At 33.2% G+C, this 22,464-nt stretch overlaps 1 protein-coding gene across 1 annotated transcript in view; it reads left to right on the forward strand.

The window, feature by feature from the left end:
• Positions 1–4,382: 4,382 nt before the first annotated feature.
• Positions 4,383–22,464, forward strand: part of LOC145269306 (uncharacterized) — a 30,722-nt gene continuing 12,640 nt past the window's right edge. The window contains exon 1 of the mRNA XM_080125008.1: positions 4,383–5,012. The gene's annotated coding sequence lies outside the window, so the exon portion shown is untranslated. The remainder of the gene's footprint in view (positions 5,013–22,464) is intronic.

Genomic DNA, 22,464 nt, shown 5'->3' on the forward strand with positions numbered 1-22,464 from the left:
ATTTTATTCTCACGCCATTATCAACAATAAAAGTCTGTCACCACCAAGGGACGTTACCCTAGCGGTGTAACCTAAGATTAGTTCCTCATACAACATCTTCCCCCTTTTAAGAACAACAACAAAGAAAAAAGATCCAATAACAAAAACACAAAATAATTAAAATACAAAAACAAAACAATGCTTTGTCCTTGTGACCTAGGCTTTCACTGGGCTGACTACCCTCCAGCATAACAGGGATTATTCTGCTCTTTTCACTTGGACTCAATTAGTTTGTATAGTCTTTGAATCCAGCTGGATTCCTTACTAGTCTCTCTGAACGTGTCATCCTCATTCCTTCAGTATTTTGGTTTGCTGGGGATGGTGTTGTCGTCCTCATTCCTTCTCTTCTATTACTTTAGAGCTGAGGTGTTTGCAAATTACAAATCCCTTCTGTACTTGGCAGTTCAGTTATTAGTGCCTCCTCACTAGGCCTTTGGTATGACTGCAGGATCAATGATGGTGATGGGAGTGCTTCTGCTGTTTTTTTTTAAATCCACCCTATTACGTTGGAGCAACTCCCCATCAACTTTGACATTGTATGACCTCTCATCCAGTCTCTGCCACACAACTGCCTTCTTCCACTCTCGTTGACCTTTTGTGTGTGGTTTAATACGTACCACATCTCCATGTTGCACTGGCTGAAGTGGTTTTACTTTCCGGTTGAAATAATGCTTTTGCTTTCTGCTGTCCCACTTAACTGTTTTGCTTAGATTTTTGTGTAGTTTTGGTCTGAGTAGGTCCTCTCTGGTTGGAAGAAGTGTGTTTGTTCTTCTTGACATTAACTTCTGCACAGATGATAAGTGACACTTGGCTGGTGTATTCCTGTGATCTAGCATCGCTAGGTATGGATCAGCCTTATCTTCCATTGATTTCTGGAAAAGGTTCTTTGCCATCTTTACAGCAGATTCTACTTTTCCATTTGCCTTGCTATTGTAAGGACTGACAGGTGTATGTGCAAAAACACCACTTTCTTGCAAAGGTGGAGAATTCTTGACTACTAAACTGTGATCCATTATCAGTGACCACCTGATCTGGTATCCCATGTCGTGCAAAATGGTGTTCTAGCTTGTGTAGTCTGGAGATGTAAATAGTCATATTTGGCTAGTACAAACATTCTCTTGCTCTTCTGCAGCATCCTTCGACCCCTAGGTGTGTGGAATGCAATTTTTCTTTTAACACTGCTCACTGTGTTGTTGGTACTACTACTCGGTTTCCTCTGAATATTAATCCATCTTGTACCGTCATTTCATTCCGCATGCTGAAATACGGTCTCACCTCTGGGTCAAGATGTACTTTGTCTTCTGGCCATCCTTCCACAATTACTTGCTGTAACATCTGCATACATCTGTCTTCTTTTGTGGCTAAGTGCAATTCGAGCAACCTTTGCTCTGTTACTGGAATATATTCTGTTTCCTGGACATCATCATCGATACATTCATTGCTCATTCCATGAATGTATGCCCTTGATAATGTGTCTGCTAGGAACATCTTCTTACCAGGATGGTATATAACAATCACATTGTAAACTTGCAACCGCATTAACATATTTTGCAGTCGCTTTGGGCATTTCCCCAATTCCTTTTTCATTATTGCTTCTAATGGTTTATGATCAGTCAGTACTGTAACCTGTTGACCAAATGTGTATTGCTGAAACTGTTTACAGGCATAAACCACTGCCAATAGTTCTGTGCATATTGGGTTTCTGTGTCTGTAAATGCTCGGCTAATATATGCTAAGGGTTGACCTTCTTGTAGCAATGCAATCCTTATTCCTTTCTCACTTGCATCACATTGAACGACCAATGGTTTGTTGGGGTCATAGTATCTCAATACTGGTGTTTCACTCACCAACTTTTGATTTTCTCAAAAGCTTCTTCATGGGTCTGAGACCATGTCCATGGCACATCCGCCTTTGTTAAGTTGCGAATTGGAGCCATCACGTCAGAGATGTGGGGCAGAAACTTTGCCAAATAATTCACAAATCCTCCCAATCGTTGCACTCCCTTAATGTCTGTTGGCCGTGGCATATCTTTTATGGCTTTTATTTTCTCAGGATCTGGAAGTAAACCCTCACTGGTTATCCTGTGACCCAGGAATGATACAGATGTTTGCCGTAAATTCATTTTCTCAGCATTCAATCACATCCCATGATCACGACATCTTTGCAACAGTCTTCTGAGTTTTCTATCATGGTCCTCTGTTGCTTCTTCCATCGTTTTACCAATCCCGATCACCAGAACATCGTATGCTTTGTTGATGATTCTTTTCAAATCGATCACATTATTATATAGTTCTCTTTGAAATATTTCCGGGGCTGGAGCAATTCCAAATGGTAAAACCTTCCATCGAAACCGACCATATGGAGTGGCAAAAGTGGTCAAGCGACTGCTAGCTTCATCTAACTTCAGGTGCTAAAATTCATCCCTTAGATCAAGAGTTGAGAAAACTTTGCTATCAGCAAGTTCTGGGAGGAGATCGTCCAGTACCGGTAACTGGAAATGCTCCCGTTTAAGAGCCTTATTTAATGGTCAATACATATCCGTAACTTTCCATTTTTTTTGATTACCAGTGATAAGGCACTTACCCATGGTGTTGGCTCGTTCACTGGTTCAATTACCTTCTTTTGACCAGTCTTTCTACTTCGGCTTAAGAGTCTTATTGGACTGCTCAAGTGTTTTTCCCACCACATGTTTCTCGTTCACGATGTTCACTGAGGCTCCACTATCTAGCTGAAAAACAACCGGCTTTCCTTTGACCATCATTTCTGCCTTTTTCACTTCAGGTCTGATGGAATTGATTCCTTCTTTCGTGGTCACACTGTCCACGTGTCCATAGTCCGAACCATCATTACTGCTATTGCTATCATCTTGTTTTCCAACAAACTTAATAACCTAACCCTACACCCTCTGTTACTTTCTGTGGTTGTTGGTCTTCGCTTAGGTTTCAAGTTCACTCTGTTAACTGCCTCGGCTCTCAGAATTCTTGTAGTGTTGCATTTTCCGATAGTTTGCATATGTCTATGCATCTCTGTAAGTCCAACTGTCTCATTTTAAGCAGTTCCGCTTGGGTGTGGGGGTTTTGTACTCCAAGAATTATCTGGTTTCGTATTATGGAAGAGACACAATTCTCACAGAAATTGCATGTCTTTATCAACGTACGGAGTGCCGTGATAAATGCTTCCACTGTTTCACCTTCTCCCTGTTTTCTTGTGTGGAAGATATATCGTTCGTATGTCTCATTAATTTCTCCAATGGCATACTTATCGAACGCTTGAAGAATTTCATTGGGTGTTCTCTCTTCTTCCGGAGTCCGAAATTGAAACCCATAATATACTTTTAACGCTTCGTCTCCAAGTGTATGCAGCAACATCGCCGTTTGGTATGGTACTGGCTGTCTCGCTAGATACGTGATGATAGCATAGTTATTCCATCTTAATTTAAACAGCTTCCAGTTCGCTGACAGATTATGTTCCATACACAGGGGTTGTGGGGGTCGTCTCCCCGCTACTGGTCTATCTCTTCTTTTTTTTCTCAATACAATCTTGTGTTTTACGGCCGATTGAATTGGTTTAAACTTTTTTTCATATTATTTAAACGCAAATAGATCACAATGACCAGATAAAACAAAACAACCTTTTTTTTTTGTGTGAGTGTGTGTGTGTGTGTGTGTGTGTGTGTGTGTGTGCAATGTAAAACAATAAATCAAACATTACTTATCTTCATTTATTTTTCTTACAATACAATTTCCATTTTGTATTCTTCCTTAGAACTCTGTTGATTCGACCGCTGCCAACATGTTTCATTATCTTTACATGCGGATTCCCATTAATGAAAACAACACAACGCGTACACTTGGTTTATTGGCATCTTATTTTATTCTCGCGCCATTATTTACAATACAAGTCTGTCACCGCCAAGGGACGTTACTCTAGCGGTGTAACCTGAGATTAGTTCCTCATGCAACAAAACTTGTTTGTCCTGTCACCACTTTTGGTAACACTCCACAGAAAATTAGGGAAGACATTAGCTGAATATAACCTCTAATTTTAAGCAAAGAAGGTTAATCTTGAAATGTAAAAAAGATATCTTGGTAATTTTTACTTTCTTTCTATCTTAACACTCTCATTTATAATGACAAATTATAGATTTTCGAGTATGCTGAAAATGAATATCACATTTATATATTGCACAGACAATAAAAGCATAAGGGATTACATTAGATAATAAATGTTTTAATATAAAAAAAAAACTACTTGTTTGCACCAAATTTAAATGTGATATTCGTTTCCAGCGTACTCGAAAGCTTTTAAATGTCGTCATTTTAAGGGTGAGTGTTGACGTTCAAAGACAGTAAAAGAATACAGACAACGAGATGTTTTTTCAAAAAAAAAATCCAAAAATGTAGATCAAAGTAAAACATTGTTTTTAAAAATAATACATAGAAACTACAATATTTATGTGCAATAAACAGCAGAGGGGGGGGGTTACAACTTGAAAGGGCTTAATTCAGAGCGGAGTCTTCAAATTAACTAACACCGTTTACTTCCGAGAACTTCAGAAACCGGAACTGATTTTTATCAGTAAATATGCTTAATTGTCTCCATATTAATATTTTTATTTTTTAAATCATTAATCATGGATAAATATATTTTAAACTTGATAGGAAAATAATTTCCCACACATGAACGGGCATTGTAACAGGAGGGACGAAATAATAATTACACCGGATATCGTTGACTTGAATTTACTGTTCATTTATCAATCGATTTCTTTCCTTGAATAATTTCACTTTTAAATCGTGTTTTTAATTTGGATTCTTTTAAACTTACATATATTTTATTTGTTAATGAATTGGACACACGAAACAGAAATTTAATGAAGGAATCCCAACAAAACGGCAAAATTTTCTGTTTTGAACACAAAAGAAAAAAAATCTTTCGTTTTTTTTTCTGTCTTGAATTTCTTAAAAAGAAAGGTAAGATTTTTTGGCATTTTCTCAGATTAGGTCCATCTCCACAATTTTCTTTTAAATGACAACTATGGAAATTTTGCAGAAATAAGTAGTTATCGAGATATAAAAAGTTGTATTGTGCATTGTATTCTATGGCGGCCATCTTTTTTATGCACGTGCGTGCGCGCCATAAACAAATCTACTCATCTATGACTGACACTGCACGCGCGTAAAAAATACGGCCGCCAAAGAATACAATGCATAATACGACTTTTTAAAATCTGGATAACTACTTATTTATGCAAAATTTCAATACCATTTTCGTATTCAGCATAGTCGAAAATCTATAAAAGTTGTCATTTAAAAGACAATTGTGGTGGTTGGTGCAGCAGTGGTGCGTGCACTGGTGCAGTGGGTGTATCAGAATTTTGAGGGAATTTTCGACACCCCTCACACAAAACTGCGAATAAAATAAAAAAAAAAAACTTGTGATTTCTCCTTTTAAAATTTGGTTGTTTATTTTCTTTATGGAATATACTTCCAAAATAAACTATTAAAGTTGTTTAAAAAATAATAGAAATATTATTTTTATATATCGTAAAAATTGAACCAATAGAAAAATTATATCGTAAAAATTGAACCAACGGAAAAATTTTGATAGATTTTTAAAATTTAAAAATTGAAAAGAAAATTAACTTGTAAAATTCAATTGATTTCATTACGTAATGAAATCAATTGAATTTTACGAGTTAAATATTTTTCAATTTTGAAACTTTAAAAATCTATCAAAATTTTCTATTGGTTCAATTTTTACGATATTTTCAGGTTCAATGTGAAATTGTATGCTCTTTCAAATAAACCAAATATAATATTTTGGACAAATGCTTTTTTTAACCCCCCCCCCATTTTAAATGTCTATTAAAATTTTAATAATTAATTTATGTACCAAAGTTTTACATATCACAAATTGAAGATAAAAGATCAATAAATAAAATATTCTAATTTAAAACAAAAAGAAGAATAGTTTTTTTTTTTAAATTTACCTGTAAAGTCCAAAGTGTAAAACCTTTTTTTTTTTAAACCACATTGATTTTTGTTCTTATTTTTAAGTGGAAGCTTATGTTATGCTTAGAATGTCAAGTAAACAATTTTTTCTATTTCATTCAATGTTTTCTTTTTTTAGATATAAAAAAAAATCAGTCGATAAAGAATTATAATATTTATCAATCAAAAACTCATATATTTCATTAAGAGAATAAAAAAATCGGTCAACTGTTTTTTTTTTTGTTGTTGTTGTTTAACAATAAAAACTTATAAGTGAATGCGTTCGGTTTGTAAGTACGGAGGACCAAAATACTAAATTTGGTTTACAGCACGCATTAAAAAAAGACATATAAATTATGTCCCTTTCAGGCACTGGAATATAAAGGCGAATAAAATCAGACTTGTCTCCCATTATTTGAACAGTTAAAAAAAAAATATGAGTTCGCATTTGTTTGTTATCCTTGTTTAAAAAGTATTTTATTTAAAACGGATATGGAATATAAGTATAAATATGGATAAATTCTTAACAATGAACAACTGAACTCCTCATCGAATACTAGTTTTTATAGGTAATTGATTTTTTGGAATTTATATATATTTTTTATAATCAAAGGAAGTAAAATTTTGTTGTTTATTTTTAAAATCTTTTTTTAAGGAACATCGATTTAAAAAAACAAATATTGCATAATTTGCTATTAAATCTGTTATTTTTAAAAATTTTGGTTTTGCTCCTTTAATTTAAAAAAAAAATTAGGGTTTGAATTACATTTTTCAAGAAGTTATACGCTTCGAAAGACGGTAAGTGTAAATATTCCAGTGTTTACCGCAAATTTTTACTGACAATTTCTGACACTGCTAGAGGTGGACCTAATCTGAAAATTTACCAAAAGTATTCCATTAAAATAAGTATTCAATATGACATTTAATTAAAACCAATTCAAAAGTTATCTTTTTTGTCAAGGAGATAAAAATAATTCTAATTTTGTCTACTTGCAAAATATGATCCATGCTATTTTTCTAGATGTGATTTTCAAGTAAATCCAATATTTTCAGTATCTTTGTATAAAATTGTTAGGTGAAAGTATAGAATAGTTAAAACAAAAGGTGCTTTTGTATGATGCATCCATTTTACTATGAGATTCGTTTTATTTTTTGTAAATATGAAGAATTATTCCACCCTCGAAAATTTTCTTTAAAATTACCACTCTTATAGGTTTTTAAGGGTCGCTGAAAATGAAAATAACATTTAAAATTATGCAAATGAGTAGTTTGCAAGATATGAAGAAATGTTAGTTTTAAAAAAAGCGGGGGATCACTTTTCTATGATAATTTAAGGTAAAATGAGAACCCACTTTGTGACCACGATTTTTTTCGGGGGCGGGGACTTTCTTTCCCCCTCGGAAAATCCTTTAAAATTACCGCTAATGTTTAAAATTCCAAGAAACTAGTAGTTCTCAAGATATGAAGACATGCGCTCACTTTATGGTCACCTTTTTTTTTTACGGAGGGGGGGGGCTGCTGGTTTGTTTTTCATTCTTTTTTGGAGGGGGGATATTCAATTATAGAACTTGGATAGTTTTTTAACAGGCGCTTATGCAGTTTAATTAATCATTTTTAGCAGAAGAACTGTTTAATATTTTACAAAAATTCTGTTTACATTTGGGAGGAGGCAGTGGAGGGGCATGCATAATGTTGACGCATTACGTTAATCATAAGATTACATTTTCAATAATCACGTAAATATAAACAAACGTTTGTTTACATTAATCACTATATACCAGTGTTGACCCAACATGCCCCGTTTTGTGATAATAGGCTTTGAGGCTATTTGTACAACTAAACGGCAAATCTGCCGAATTTTGAACGTTTTAATTCAAAATTGTATTCTTAGGATATTCCATAATCAGGATTTAACCTTCAACTGCCTGAAGAATTTCACTCAAAACTTAATTTGTCCATAGTATAAACTTTGCAGGTGATACTGAGAATACAATTGGGAATTCTTACCTGGTAATAGCCGAGGCAACAAGTAGCAAAACCAGACACCATAACGTTCAGCGCTGGACAAGGTGCACACTGCTACTTAATTTGGCACTGATATTCTTTAAATGAGTAATAAGTACATTTCTCTTACGTTCATCAAAATTAAACTTCTATAACTGGATTCACAATAAAATTTACTTTAAAATCTTTTGTAATATTTTTGTGATTTGTATATTTAAAGAAATCGCTATTTAAATCAGACTATTAATGACGAAACATGCCAGCATAGCATGCCTGCTGGCGGTAGATCACATTTTGCAAATAAGCGCTCAGGGTGTGTTCACATAAATATTCAAAATGGAATTTGTAACCATCAACAACGTTTCTAGTTGTTTTAGCTGATCAGGGAAAAGAATTGTCTATGGAATTTGAACAGAACTCGTACATCTTTCCAGTCAAAAGTTAGAATATCTCAATGTGGATGCTGTATAGTACAAAGATAAGTAAAGATAGAACCTATGTTTAAATGCTATTTAATAGCAAATATATTAATTTCTTTTGTCCTAAAATTTGAAAAGAATTGGATAAAAACTTTTTTATACAGGAATGGATAGATGTAGTGACAAACACATATAAATATGAGAATTTTTGTGTGTTGTGACGTGCACAAAAAGTCTGTAAACATCAACTTACGAACATAAAGCGTTTTATTGTGGTTATTGGAAAACAGAAGTTTTTAATTATGGAAAGAAAAAGAATATTTAAAAATAATAATTTATTTGAAAAAGAATAACCAACAATGACGACAAATGACTTATCCAGTTCAGTAAAAATTGGGTTTGTTTTACAATCCACAGAGGTATGAAAAAGTGGTCTAAAAACAAATCTATAACAAATAAATATTACCAAAGGCAAGTTACTCTTCCTACTGTTACCTCGATAAATTTATGGTGTTTTAAATCTTTATTCTGTTAAAAAAACAAGTAGTGTCAAGCGTTACACGAGAACATGAAAAAATAGGCGCAATCTTTAAAGATGAGTCAGTCTGTGAATTGTGCAAATTTCCTGCCATTTTCAGTCACAAGCTTATATGCATTTGAATAGGACTGACTTAAGGCAAAATGTCCAGTGAACCACTTTGAATGGTCATAACTCTAATAATCCGATTTTAAAAAAACTGAAGATATTATTTCTTTGTTTTTTATGCTCTTTCCAATAATGCTTGATTGGAGCTTATTCAATCTAAAGGAAAAAAATGGGGAGGTATTGCTAGAACAAAAACTACTGCCTTAAATAAAGGGTTCTGTTTTAAATTCCATGTAGATTACCAAGTTTAAGAGAAAGATTTCTATGTTCGACGATAAGTTTCCGAAGTTGGACAAGATTCACTAGAAGAAAGGAGTATGTTACCAATTCCTCATATGAGACCGTCATTAAAAGGTTATCGTTTACAAAATCACTGATTCATTATTCCTTATATGCATTGTGGTTTCAACTATTTTAGGGTCTTTTTAGTAATAAGTATCTCTGTATTTTATGTTTTTGTTTTATCATGTCTTTAGAATGTTTTCAAATTTTTTTTATTCAGAACTGATCAGTATTTTTTTGTGTTTCATAGGTTGTATATTATTAGAATCATTTCAAATGTTCGTATTTTTTTATCCTTTATAGTGGTTCAGAACTACTTTGTTTTTATTTTAACTATCTTTCTTTCTTGTATAAGGTTCCTGTTATTGATATATTTATATGAAAAATGCTTAATTATAATTTGTACTGCTTTTATTTATATATTTTTTAATTTCCAATTAATTTTCTTTCTTTTAAAAATATTTCTTTCTTTCATAAGATTTTTGTTTATTAATTATTCACTAATAATTCATAATTCTGGAATCAATATATTTAAATAAATTTATTAATTATTCATTCGTATTATAATTCTTCTATCAATATATTTATATAAATTTATTAATTATTTACTAATATTATAATTCTTGAATTTATACATTTAAATAAATTTATTAATTATTCATTAATACTATAATCCTTGAATCAATATATTTAAATAAATTTATTAATAATTCACTAATATAATTATCCTTGAATAAATATATTTAAATAAATTTATTACTTATTCACTAATATTATAATTTTAAATCAATATATTTAAATAAATTTATTACTTATTCACTAATATAATTTTTGAATCAATGCATTTAAATAACTTTGGCCCTGTCGGTGGGACATTAGAATATGCCGACTGCCCCCCTGCAGAGGGTAAAAGTCCCTCAATGGGGGTCCTGGTTATGACCTTAAACTATATCCAGTGGTGAGGCCCCAGCTTGTGGGTTTGGGGAGTGTGGAGCCACCCTTTAATTACCATTGCTCCCAAGTCCGCTTTGACCCAGAGTGGTAGTACCTGTTAGGGTCCCAACTATGGGTTGAATAGAAACCGACGTGAAAACAACAAATATATTCTATTAAAAAAAATTTTCTTCAAAATCTTTGGATTTGGCATTAAATAACCCGAAAAGGGTTGATATGCCGTAAAACAAAAACAACCACACCAAACCATTTAAATAAATTTATAAATTATTTACTAATATTATAATTTTTGAATCAATATGTTTAAATAAATTTATTAATTATTTACTAATATTATAATTTTTAAATCAATATATTTAAATAAATTTATTAATTATTTACTAATATTATGAATTTTGAATCAGTACATTAAAATAAATTTATTAATTATTTACTAATATTATAATTTTTGAATCAGTACATTAAAATAAATTTATTAATTATTCACTAAGAATATAATTTTTGAATCAATATATTCAAATTTGTTAATTATTTACTAATATTATAATTTTTGAATCAGTACATTAAAATAAATTTATTAATTATTTACTAAGAATATAATTTTTGAATCAATATATTCAAATTTGTTAATTATTTACTAATATTATAATTTTTGAATCAGCATACATTTATTATTCACTAATATTATAATTTCTGAATGAATATGTTTAAATAAATTCATTGGTTCTCTAATATTATAATTTTTGAATCAGTACATTGAAATAAATTAATTAATTATTCACTAATATTATAATTTTTCAATATATATATTAAAATTTAATATTTACTCATATTATAATTTTTGAATCTATTTAAGTAAATTTTTTTATTATTTACTAATGTTATAATTTTGGAATCAGTACATTAAAATAAATTTATTAATTATTCACTAATATTATTTTTGAATCAATATATTTAAATTAATGTAGGATACAAATCACCCTTATTTGAGAACTAAGTGGAATCAACCAGTCCTATGAACACCACTGGTTTCAGAGACTAAATGGAGACATTCATACCATGTTTAACCGCATGCTACGAACATGTTCCTCTCATACAACTTTAGTGGCTCCGCTATTCTTTATGATAAATACATATTATATTTTATACCCTTTACACTACTTGTAGTTTCTTTCATTTGTGACCCCTAGCATGGGTCTACAACAACTGGCTTACAAGGGTGATTCAAGATCTTCCCGTATTAATCTACAATAATTGCTTACAACAACTGGATAATGAATATTCGAGCAACGAATTCACTCTAAAAAACACAGCCATTGGAAAACAGCATTTGACGACCAAAAGGATTCAAGAAAAAAGAACATACATGGATATTTGAAATAATTTTTTCCTACACTCAGGGGGAGTTCGAATCTTCAAAATTATTTATTTATCAAAAGTTCGGTGAAGAACGGGAAAAACTACTTGTCTACGTTGGGGGAAAAAACAACATTTGAGCATAAAAATCCACAAATACAGGATAAAGAACACTTCGAAAAAAGGACAACAATCCTTGCTGAAAAAAGGATTTTACAGAGACATCATCAAAAAGCTTTATCTTGTTAAAATGTAAACTACAAACTGAAACAGAACTCATAAGACGACTTACTGAATTAACGAGACCAAGTTTTCAGTAAGTACAAAAAACAAACTTTGTCATTCTAAAAAGCATGTCTTGCTAATACGTCTTATGGTTAAAAGGCATTAGCGTTGGAAATAGAAAAAAAAACTCCTGCAAAAGTAAATGATATATCTTATTTTATTGGCTAAATCGAGTATTTGCACAAATTTAAAAAGATGTCTGATTTTAATCCGATTAAAATAAACTTTTCACTGATCGACGGGACTGCACATCGAAAAGAAAAAAAAAACGATTTCGCTAAGCACGACAAATAAAGTCTTAATGAGAAAAGGACATTCTATTTTGCACAGAGATCAAAAAGAATGGCCAATATTAAATAAATGCTATAAACTCTCTTTCACAGATAAGTAATTTTTTAAAGAAAAAAGAGGAAAAAATGTGTAGGATCAACAAGGAATTGAACCCAGTACCTACATGTTACGAAAATTGAAAAATGAAAAACGAAATCTACTGCTTTCTGCAAACACCGAATTATTTTCTCAGAAAAATTGCCACACGAGGAAATAAATATATGAAAGAAATATTTGTTAAATAACCAGGTACATATTTTGTAAAGTTTTTTTTCCATAGAGTTGGTACTATAGGAAAAGTAAATCAATGAATTGGGTTGTTTTGTCATATTAAGTAATTTTATACTGCCCCCAAAAAAAGAAATAAATAAAATGGGCGAGTTTGCAAAACAAATTTTGGAAATGGTGAAATTTCAATAAAGTCAACAATTAAAACTTGAAAAAAGGTTCAGAAAAGAGCAATTGGAAATACAGCAAAAACGAAGAGAAACAGTTAAATTTAATAAAATATCTTCAAAGAAAAACGAGGAAGAGAAAGAAATGAACAAACAAATATTGGAAAAACAGATTTAATGAAATTCTTTGAGGAAAAACAGGAAAGTGAAAGGAAAGAAATGAATGAACAAATATTGGAATTTAAAAAATTACAGTTAGAGCAACAAAACCAGTCAGATAAAAAAATGGATTTGATAATGCAAGTTTTAGTGAATAAGGTAGTGAGAAGAAACCAGCATAGCTTTTTCTCAAAATGTGATCTGGTCAGCTATTGATATATTTCACTATGCTCCTGAGGAAGACCTAACGTTTGAGGCATATTTTAGAAGATTTGAAGACCTTTTTAAAATTGATTGCAGTGTATCGATAAAAATCAACAATAGGCAAAAGGAGGTTTGTTTATTGCTACAGAAGTTAGGTACATCCGAACATAACAAATTTGTGGACTATATTTTACCAAGAAAAACCAACAAATTGTCGTTTGATGAGGCAGTCAAACTGTTAATGGAGTTATACTATCCAAAAAAAAGCCTTTTTCATAAAAGATGGAAATGCATGAATCTTACACGTAAGGAGAGTCAGGACTATACGACTTTTGCGCCTATAGTTAATAAGCACTGTGACTATTTCAAATTGTCGTCATTAACGACGGACAATTTCAAATACTTAATATTTACACAAGGTTTAATAGCCACAAAAAACGCCGACATAAGACGTCGAGTTCTAAATAAATTGGAATTAGAACCTGATTTGACGTTTCAGAAACTGGCTGAAGATTGTCAGTGGTTCGTGGCAATGAAGCAAAATTCCTGAAACAGAGAAAACAGGTATTGTGCACATTAAAAAAATATGCTTAAAAAATAAAGGACACCCGCTCACCAGCAATTACCAACGAAGAGGCAAAAAGAACCCTTCACAAAATTATCAGGATAGACAAAATCCTCGGACCCCTTGTAGCAAATGTGGAGCACCTCATGAGTAGAATGCATGTCAGTAGCAAAGGAAAATAACATGTGACCTATGCAAGCGAGCAGGGCAAAAGGCCTCATATTGCAGAGCAAAAGTAGCAAAAAAGAGCTATGTATGTAGAAACTTCAAAAATGGAACCTTCACCAACAGAGAACATAAGAAAATATGTTACGGTGAGAATCCGAAATAAAGAAGTAAAACTGCATCTCAATTCAGGGTCGGATTTATCAATTATAAATTTTCACACGTGGAAGAGAATAGGAAAGCCCATGATGACAAATACGAATAAAGTCGCAAGATGGTGAAAAAATAAATTTAGGGTGAGCTAGTTATTAATGTGTCACTAAAAAGAACAACAAAAAAGCTAAGTGTTCATTCTAAGGAACGCAACAAACTTATACAGGACCGATTTGATTCAGGAATTTGAATTATGGGACTCGTCAAAGAGGGATTTTTGTCACAAAGTCGAAAACCTAATGGCCGAAGCCGACAAACTCAAAAAGGATCTCGAAAAATCTTTCCCAAGTGTTTTCTCCAAAAAGCTTGGATGCTGCACAAAAATAAAGGCCAGATTCGAATTGCTGGATGAAGCAAAACCGATATTCAAAAAGCCTTGGAGCGTACCGTTTGCTTCAAGGGAAAAAATTGAAAAAGAATTGGAAAGACTAGTTAACACTGGGATTTTAACCGTATTACCTATTGTGAGTGGGCAGCCCCCACCATATATGGGAAAAATAAATCTAAAGAGATTAGGGTATGCGCGGACTTTTCGACTGGATTGAATGCGGTGCTCAAGGACCATCGCTACCCACTACCAAACCCAGATGAAATATTTGCTAAGTTTAATGGCGGAAAATATTTTTCCAAAATAGACTTAAGCGAGGCGTACCTACAAATACCAATAGAGGAAGATAGCTCAAAACTTTTGTGTATCTCAACGCACAAAGGACTTTATAAATTCAATAGATTAGCATTTGGTATAAAAGTAGCACCTGGTAATCAATACTTTGCTAAGCGGTTTGGATTTCGCAATAGGCTATCTGGATGATATTCTTATGCGTAGTCGAAATGTTGAACAACATAGAGATCATGTATTTCAAGTGTTTGACAGAATAAAAGAATACGGCTTCACATTGAAGGAAGCAAAATGCAAAATTTTTTTGGGAACAAATTAAATTCGTGGGTCATATCATAGATAAGAACGGGAGGAAACCTGATCCAGACAGGTTCACATCTATAAAAGACATGCCAGAACCTCATAATGTAACTACACTAGAGAGATTTTAGGGTTCGCGAACTATTATCAATTGTTCATTAAGAACATGCATGAATTGCATGCGCCATTGAATGTACTATTAAAAAAGGACAAAAATTGGGACTGGACGCCTGAGTGCCAGGCAGCGTTAATTAAGGCGGAAATTAAAAGATGTATTAACGTCAGATTTATCCCCAACTCATTTCAATCTGAAACGAGATTATTGTCGCAACTGATGCAATTTCTTATGGGATTGGGGCATGCATTCTACACTTTACTTCCTGCCAAGAAGAATTACTCCCAAATCGAAAAGAAAACGCTGGGGATCATATTCGGTGTTACAAAATTCCACCTATTTTTACATGATCATAAGTTTAAATTGCAAACTGACCATAAACCGTTTATAACTATCTTTGGCTCTAAAAAAAGGTCTGCCAACTTACGCAGTCAACAGACTGCAAAGATGGGGAACCATTCTACTGAGTTACGATATCAGTATGGAATTTCTTACATCTGCAAAATTAAGTCATGCAAATGGATTGTTCAAGGGAACTGCTAGAAGACATAGTAATAGCGTCACTACAAAGTGAAAAGGACTATACACAAATACTATGTAATACGATCAAGGAAGTACCAGTCACTTTGGAAGATATAATAAGGGAGGCTGAAGAAGATAGTTTCATCAAAGAAACAAAACAAAAAATTAAATCTGATGAATTGGTGGCTGAAGTTTATTCAACGTGTAATGGGGTTGAACCGAGAAAGAGTAGTAATCCCAGCTACACTACAAAATATTCTAAAGGATTTTCATACCGGGCACCCTGGGGCTACGCAAATGAAGAGCCTCATAAGGTCTTACATTTACTGGAAGAGTATGGACACTGATATAGATGGCACGGTAAAGTTGTGTAAGAGATGTGCATTAGCTGCAAAAGCGCCCCCAATACAATTTAGATCATGGCCTAAAGCGGACCACCCATGGCAAAGAATACAAGTATATTATGCAAGCCCACTGGATGGAAACTATTATTTAATAGTGGTAGACAGTTTTTCAAAATGGCCTGAGGTATTTCAGTGTAAAAGTCCAAGAATGGATTTTACACAAATTGTTTGCTAGGTTTTGTGTGGTTGATTGTCTAGTGTCAGACAATGGTACACAATTCACTTCAGCAGATTTTAAAAGCTTTTGCAAGGATTTCCAGGTTAACCACATAACGACACCAACCTATCATCCTCGATTGAATGGTCAGGTAGAGAGGTTTGTAGACAAATTGAAAAGAGCCCTGAAGGAGGCTAAAAGAACACCCTCAGAAAAGGTGTTACAACAGTTTTTATAAGTTTACCGAATTACGCCAAATGAAATCGAATCGAAGATGTCGCCGGCAGAGGTAATGTCCGCGAGTAAAATTAGGCCAGTCGTCGAGAAACTTTTACCAAGACAGGTGAAACTGCCAAACACTATAGTTCCTAAAAACAGGTATTTACCTGCTGAAAAGGTATTTTTTCAGGTACACAAAAATAATAGCACGATGGAAAAGTCCAGAAAAGGATCGGACGGATGGTCTACATTGTCAAAAGTCCAAGATTTATGCACAAGAAACATTAAAACCAAATTCGCAAACATATAACTGATGACGAAAGACAACCGCCTGCTGAATAAGAAGTAAAGGACCAAATATATGACACGTTCAGCTTGGTAACACCACAAGCAGCCGGACAACATCAGTCCTCCAGAAAAAGGAAAATGACCGACCCGATAGAGAGATTAACCCTAGGAAAAAGAGCTATACGATCATCCCAGGGGAATGAAAAGCTCAGGAGTGGGAGTGTTGTGGGGTACAAATCACTCCTATTTCAGAACTAAATGGAATCAACCAGTCCTATGAATACCACTGGTTTCAGAAACTAAATGGAGAAATTCATACCATGTTTAACCGCATGCTGCGAACATGTTCCTCTCATACCACTTTAATGACTTCTGTATTCTTTATGATAAATACATATTATATTTTACCCACTTTACACTATTTGTGGTTTCTTTCATTTGTAACCCTAGCACGGGTCTACAACAATAAATTTATTAATTATTTACTAATATTATAATTTTTTAATCGGTACATTTAAATAAATTCATTAATAATTCATTCATATTATAATACTTGAATCAATATATTTGAATAAATTATATTATTATTCTTTAAGATTATTTTTATTGAATCAATATATTTAAATAAATTTATTAATTATTCATTAATATAATTTTTTATTCAATATATTTAAATGAATTTATTAATAATTCATTAATATTATAATTCTGGAATCAATATATTCAAACAAATTTAATAATTATTAGCTAATATTATAATTTTTGAATCAATATATTTAAATGAATTTATTAATTATTCACTAATATTATAATTTTTGAATCAATATATTTAAATAAAATAACTAATTATTCAATACTTTTATAAGTCTTGAATCAATGCATTAAAATAAATTTATTGACTATTCTTTAATATGATTTAAAAAAATTTTTTTTAATTTTTTATTACATTTTCACCCCAAACAAGGCACGTTTCCACTTTTATGTAAGGGGCTACTATAAGGGACATAAGCTACAGGGGTACTATGTAGGGAGTTGGGCAGCAAGATGTCGTTGCACTTGAACTTCTGCATGTCAATACAGTTGGGGAAGCAGGGACCCGGAAGGGAATTCCAAAGTCTAGCAGTTCTGGGGAAGAAACTACTGGAGTAGAAGGCTCTTTACATCTAGGGGATCTCTACTGTGAAGAGGTGGGATTTAGCTGCTTGTCGGGTTGTCGAGGGTCTTTAGGTCGAGGGGGTACAAGTGCTTGCAGTTCGTCAGAGCATTCACCATTAAAGTACTTGTAGAATAGGCAGAGAGATGCAACATTTCATCGATGGGACAGAGGCTGAAGCTGAGATGACAGTTTAGGACTCATCAGGTTGGCAAGTCTCTTCTGAACCTTGTCTAGGACCGAGAGACTAGTAGCAGATGCACCAGCCCAAATATGACATCAATACTCCATACATGGGCGAATAGTGGCCTTATAGAGTTACAGGATACTGTCGAGCGTTAGTAGCTTTCTAGCATGGTAGAGAGAACCTACCTTCATCACAGCGTGTTGCAATATTTTGGACGTAGAATGGGGTATGATCCCACACAGTCGGACCATTCTATCTATAAATGATGCTGCTAGGAACTGACGAATTGAATTAATTCACGTTCTGCTACCAACCAATCAGAAACCAGAATTGTTCCATAAATATTAAACCTTTTCTGTAGCAATTTCACATGCTTTTTCCGTCTCGACACAGTAAGAATATTTTGCTCTGTGGAACTGTCTACTGCAAACAAGTTACCTCTCAGGACTTGTGTGTAAGAACGAACCATCGGAAACTGTTCTGTCTACTGCAAACCAGTCACCTCTCAAGACTTGTTTAGAACAACGAGCAATCAGAAACTGTTCTGAAACTAAACATGGCTTACACTTCTAGAGGTTATGCGCCCAGCGTGTGTCTATATTTCGATGGATCCGAATCAAAATTCGAATTGTGGCAAGTTAAATTTCTAGGACATCTACGAATCCAAAAGCTACACAAAGTACTTCAAACACAACCTGACAACAGAAACGACCCCGACTTCATTGAAAAGAACGCAACTGTCTTTGCGGAATTAATACAGTGTTTAGATGACCGAAGTCTATCACTGGTAATGAGAGAAGTCCTGGACGATGGCTGCAAAGCATTAAACATATTGAGAGAACATTATTTATCTAAAGGAAAACCCAAAATTATTTCTTTATACACTGAACTGACCTCTCTAAAACGAATGGAAGCTGAAACTATTACTGATTATATTATAAGAGCCGAAACGACTGCAAATTCTTTAAAAATGTCTAGTGAAGTTATAAGTGACAGTCTGTTAATTTCCATGGTCTTTAAGGGATTATCGAGTGATTTCAAGCCATTTACCACCGTAATAACCCAGAAAGAAGAACCCATGACTTAGCCAATTCAACGTAGCACTCAGAAGTTACGAAGAAACTGAAAAAATGATCACAGAAAAAAACGAATCGACAAATATCATGAAATTTAAAAATACACACATAAAAACACCAAAATTAAATTATACCCATGCCAGGAATAAAAACCGCAACTTTTCCAAAAACAATTTTTCTCCTAAGAAAAGTACACAAATTATTTGCTATAATTGTGGACGACCTAATCACAAGAGTTTCCAATGTAGATACAGGACTCAAAATGGCGACTACATTAAAAATGTAGAGAGCTCTGTTAGCGAACATACATTTTTATTTTCGTGTACGTTTAATGCTTCAACAAACAATAATTTTCTTGTCGATTGTGGGGCCACGGCACATGTGATTACAAAGGAATCTGATTTTATCAATTTTGACCCTAAGTTTAAGCCACAAAATCATTTTGTAGAACTAGCTGACGAGAGTCAAGTAAATGATATTGTTTTGAAAAGAGGCAATGCGAAAATCTCGCTAAAGAACAGTAAAGGTGAACTATGTTTCTGTATTTTAGAAAATGCTCTTCTAATCCCAAAATTTAAACAAAATATATTTTCTGTATAAGCTTCCACAAAACAAGGTGCAAATATACACTTTAGCCCCAATAAATCAAAACTGGTATACCCGAATGGAACTGTATTCGACATTAAAGAAAATGGAAGACTATATTATTTAAATAGTGTAGTTCCATCGAAAACCGCCTGCCATGATCTACAGACATGGCATAAAATTCTTGGACACTGCAATATTCCTGATATCATAAAGTTGCCGACTGTAGTTGATGGAATGAAAATACAAACATCAAAAAACTTCAACTGTGACGTCTGTACACAAGGGAAAATGACAAACTATCAAAGCAAGATACCAGACAAAAAGGCCAAAAAAATCCTATCAATGGTGCATTGTGACTTGAACGATCCCGTGGAACCGATAACCAGAGAACATTATAGATATGTGTTGAATTTCGTAGATGACCATTCAGGTTTAATAATGGTTTACTTTTTAAAGAACAAATCTGATACCCTGCTAGCAACTAAAAAATATCTAGCCAACATGGCTCCCTACGGTGAAGTCAAGTGTATTCGCTCTGACAGCGGTACGGAATTCACCAATAAAGACTTTGAACTTTTACTAATGAACCATCATATCAGACATGAAACATCAGCTCCTAGATCGCCACACCAAAACGGGACTGCTGAACATGCGTGGCGGACATTTTTTGAAATGGCAACATGCCTACTCATTGAATCCAAACTCCCTAAAAACCTCTGGACATATGCACTCATGGCGGCAGCCTATATACGCAATGGGTGCTTTAACAAAACACCATCTAAAACTCCATATGAATCTTTCTGTGGTAAAAATAAACAAATTTAAGCAGAATGCATATATTTGGTTCAACTTGCTTCGCATATATAGATAAAAAGAGTAAATTGAATATTAAAGCCGACAGAGGTATATTTCTTGGATACGATAAAAATAGTCCTGGACAAGACGTTAAACTGCATCCATTTTATTTGTATTAACACTTTAACCTACTAATGCATAACTAATACTTTTGCTGAAATGAAAAAAAATAAAAAAAGTCACTTAAAAAAAAAACTCGTTGTAATTTTCCTTTTCAACAAAATACTTTTTGCATGCTTATTTTAAGGCGCGCAGAAATTACAATTGACTTTTATTTTTTTTGTGCACGGTAGTTTTCTTTCTTATTTTTCAAAAATGTCCTATCTTTTTTTGCATTGTTTTCATTAACAAAAAAACAAAACAAAACAAAAAAGGTCTTTAAACGGGTACATATTACATGTATGTTTATTTTTATGTATATTTATTTATATGTATGCGTTTTTCTTTTTTCTTTTTTTACAAAACTGCAAAATCAAATTTAAGAAATGGCTTCTTTTTTCACATACCCACCTCTTTTTAAGGTTAAAATAATTTCCATTTCTTTTATTTCTCTTCTCTGTACACATATATTTATTTTGACATTTGAACACAATTAAAAATGGCGTCTTTTTACATGCTAAAATTCTAAGATCCAAATGATTTCTAATTTTTGTTATGTATAATTGAATATAAAATATATATTTATTTTTGAGCAGAACGAACACAAAGGACTTCCCCATTATAAAAAATAGGGAGGATGTTGCAATATTTTGGACGTAGAATGGGGTATGATCCCACACAGTTGGACGATTCTATTTATAAACAATGTTGCTAGGAACTGATGAATCGAATTAATTCACGTTCTGCTACCAACCAATCAGAAACCAGAATTGCTCCATAAATATTAAACCTTTTCTGTAGCAATTTCACATGTTTTTTCTGTCTCGACACAGTAAGAATATTTTGCTCTGTGGAACTGTCTACTGCAAACAAGTCACTTCTCAGGACTTGTGTGTAACAATGAACCATCGGAAACTGTTCTGTCTACTGCAAACCAGTCACCTCTCAAAACTTGTTTAGAACAACAAACCATCTGAAACTGTTCTGAAACTAAACATGGCTTACACCTCTAGACAGTGGTCCTGGCAATTCTCTCAATGTAATTGTTCCAACTCATGTTTCCTGTGAGCGTTAGGCCAAGGAGTTTAAAAGATGTACTTTTAGATAAAGAGTCTTTGGCCATTGCTATTGGTGGTAGAGAAGGTTTCTTTTAATTATTAAAGGAAACAAGTTTAGTCTTGGCAGCATTGAATGTGACCAACCATTTTTGTCCTCATTCCACTACAGATCGGAGGTCATCCTTTAGTCTTTCTTCCATTTCCTTAGATATGTGTTCATTTGTTTTCCTGTCGTGTCTGTTATAGAGTGTGGTGCCATCAACATACTTGTCAGGCAGGTCATTTATGAATATTAGGAATATTAGAGGTCCAAGGATAGGCCCTTGAGGTACTCCTGCATTTATATCATATTGTTTAGATGTACAACCGTCAAGGACAACCTGGATTTTTCTCTTATAACGAAGGATTTAATTATATTAAGTATTCTTTTAGTGATACCGTATGATCTGAGTTTCCTTAGAAGACCTTGATGCCATACTCTGTAAAAAGCCTTAGATATATCTAGAGCTACCGCTTTACCCTCCCCAGCTTTGTCCAGTGAATGGTATATACATTTAGTGATTACATTAAAGATGTCTGCTGTGGAACGGGCTTGTTTAAATCCATATTGTTGCTCGGTCAGAAGTTTAGCATCTGTAAGGTGATGGACTAGAGCTTGGTTAATTATAGACTTAAATATTTTGGCGAAAAGTGGGAGGAGGCTAATGGGGCAATAATTTTCTTTAACCAGAATTCTTGAAAACTGGTACCACAGAAGCAGTTTTCCAGCAGTTCGGAAAGCAAAATTCATTAAGGCATTTGTTGTAAAGTTTGGA

The sequence above is a fragment of the Euprymna scolopes genome, chromosome 45 (assembly GCF_053919585.1).
Source record: "Euprymna scolopes isolate OS-2025 chromosome 45, ASM5391958v1, whole genome shotgun sequence".
Taxonomy (NCBI): Eukaryota; Metazoa; Mollusca; class Cephalopoda; order Sepiida; family Sepiolidae; genus Euprymna; species Euprymna scolopes.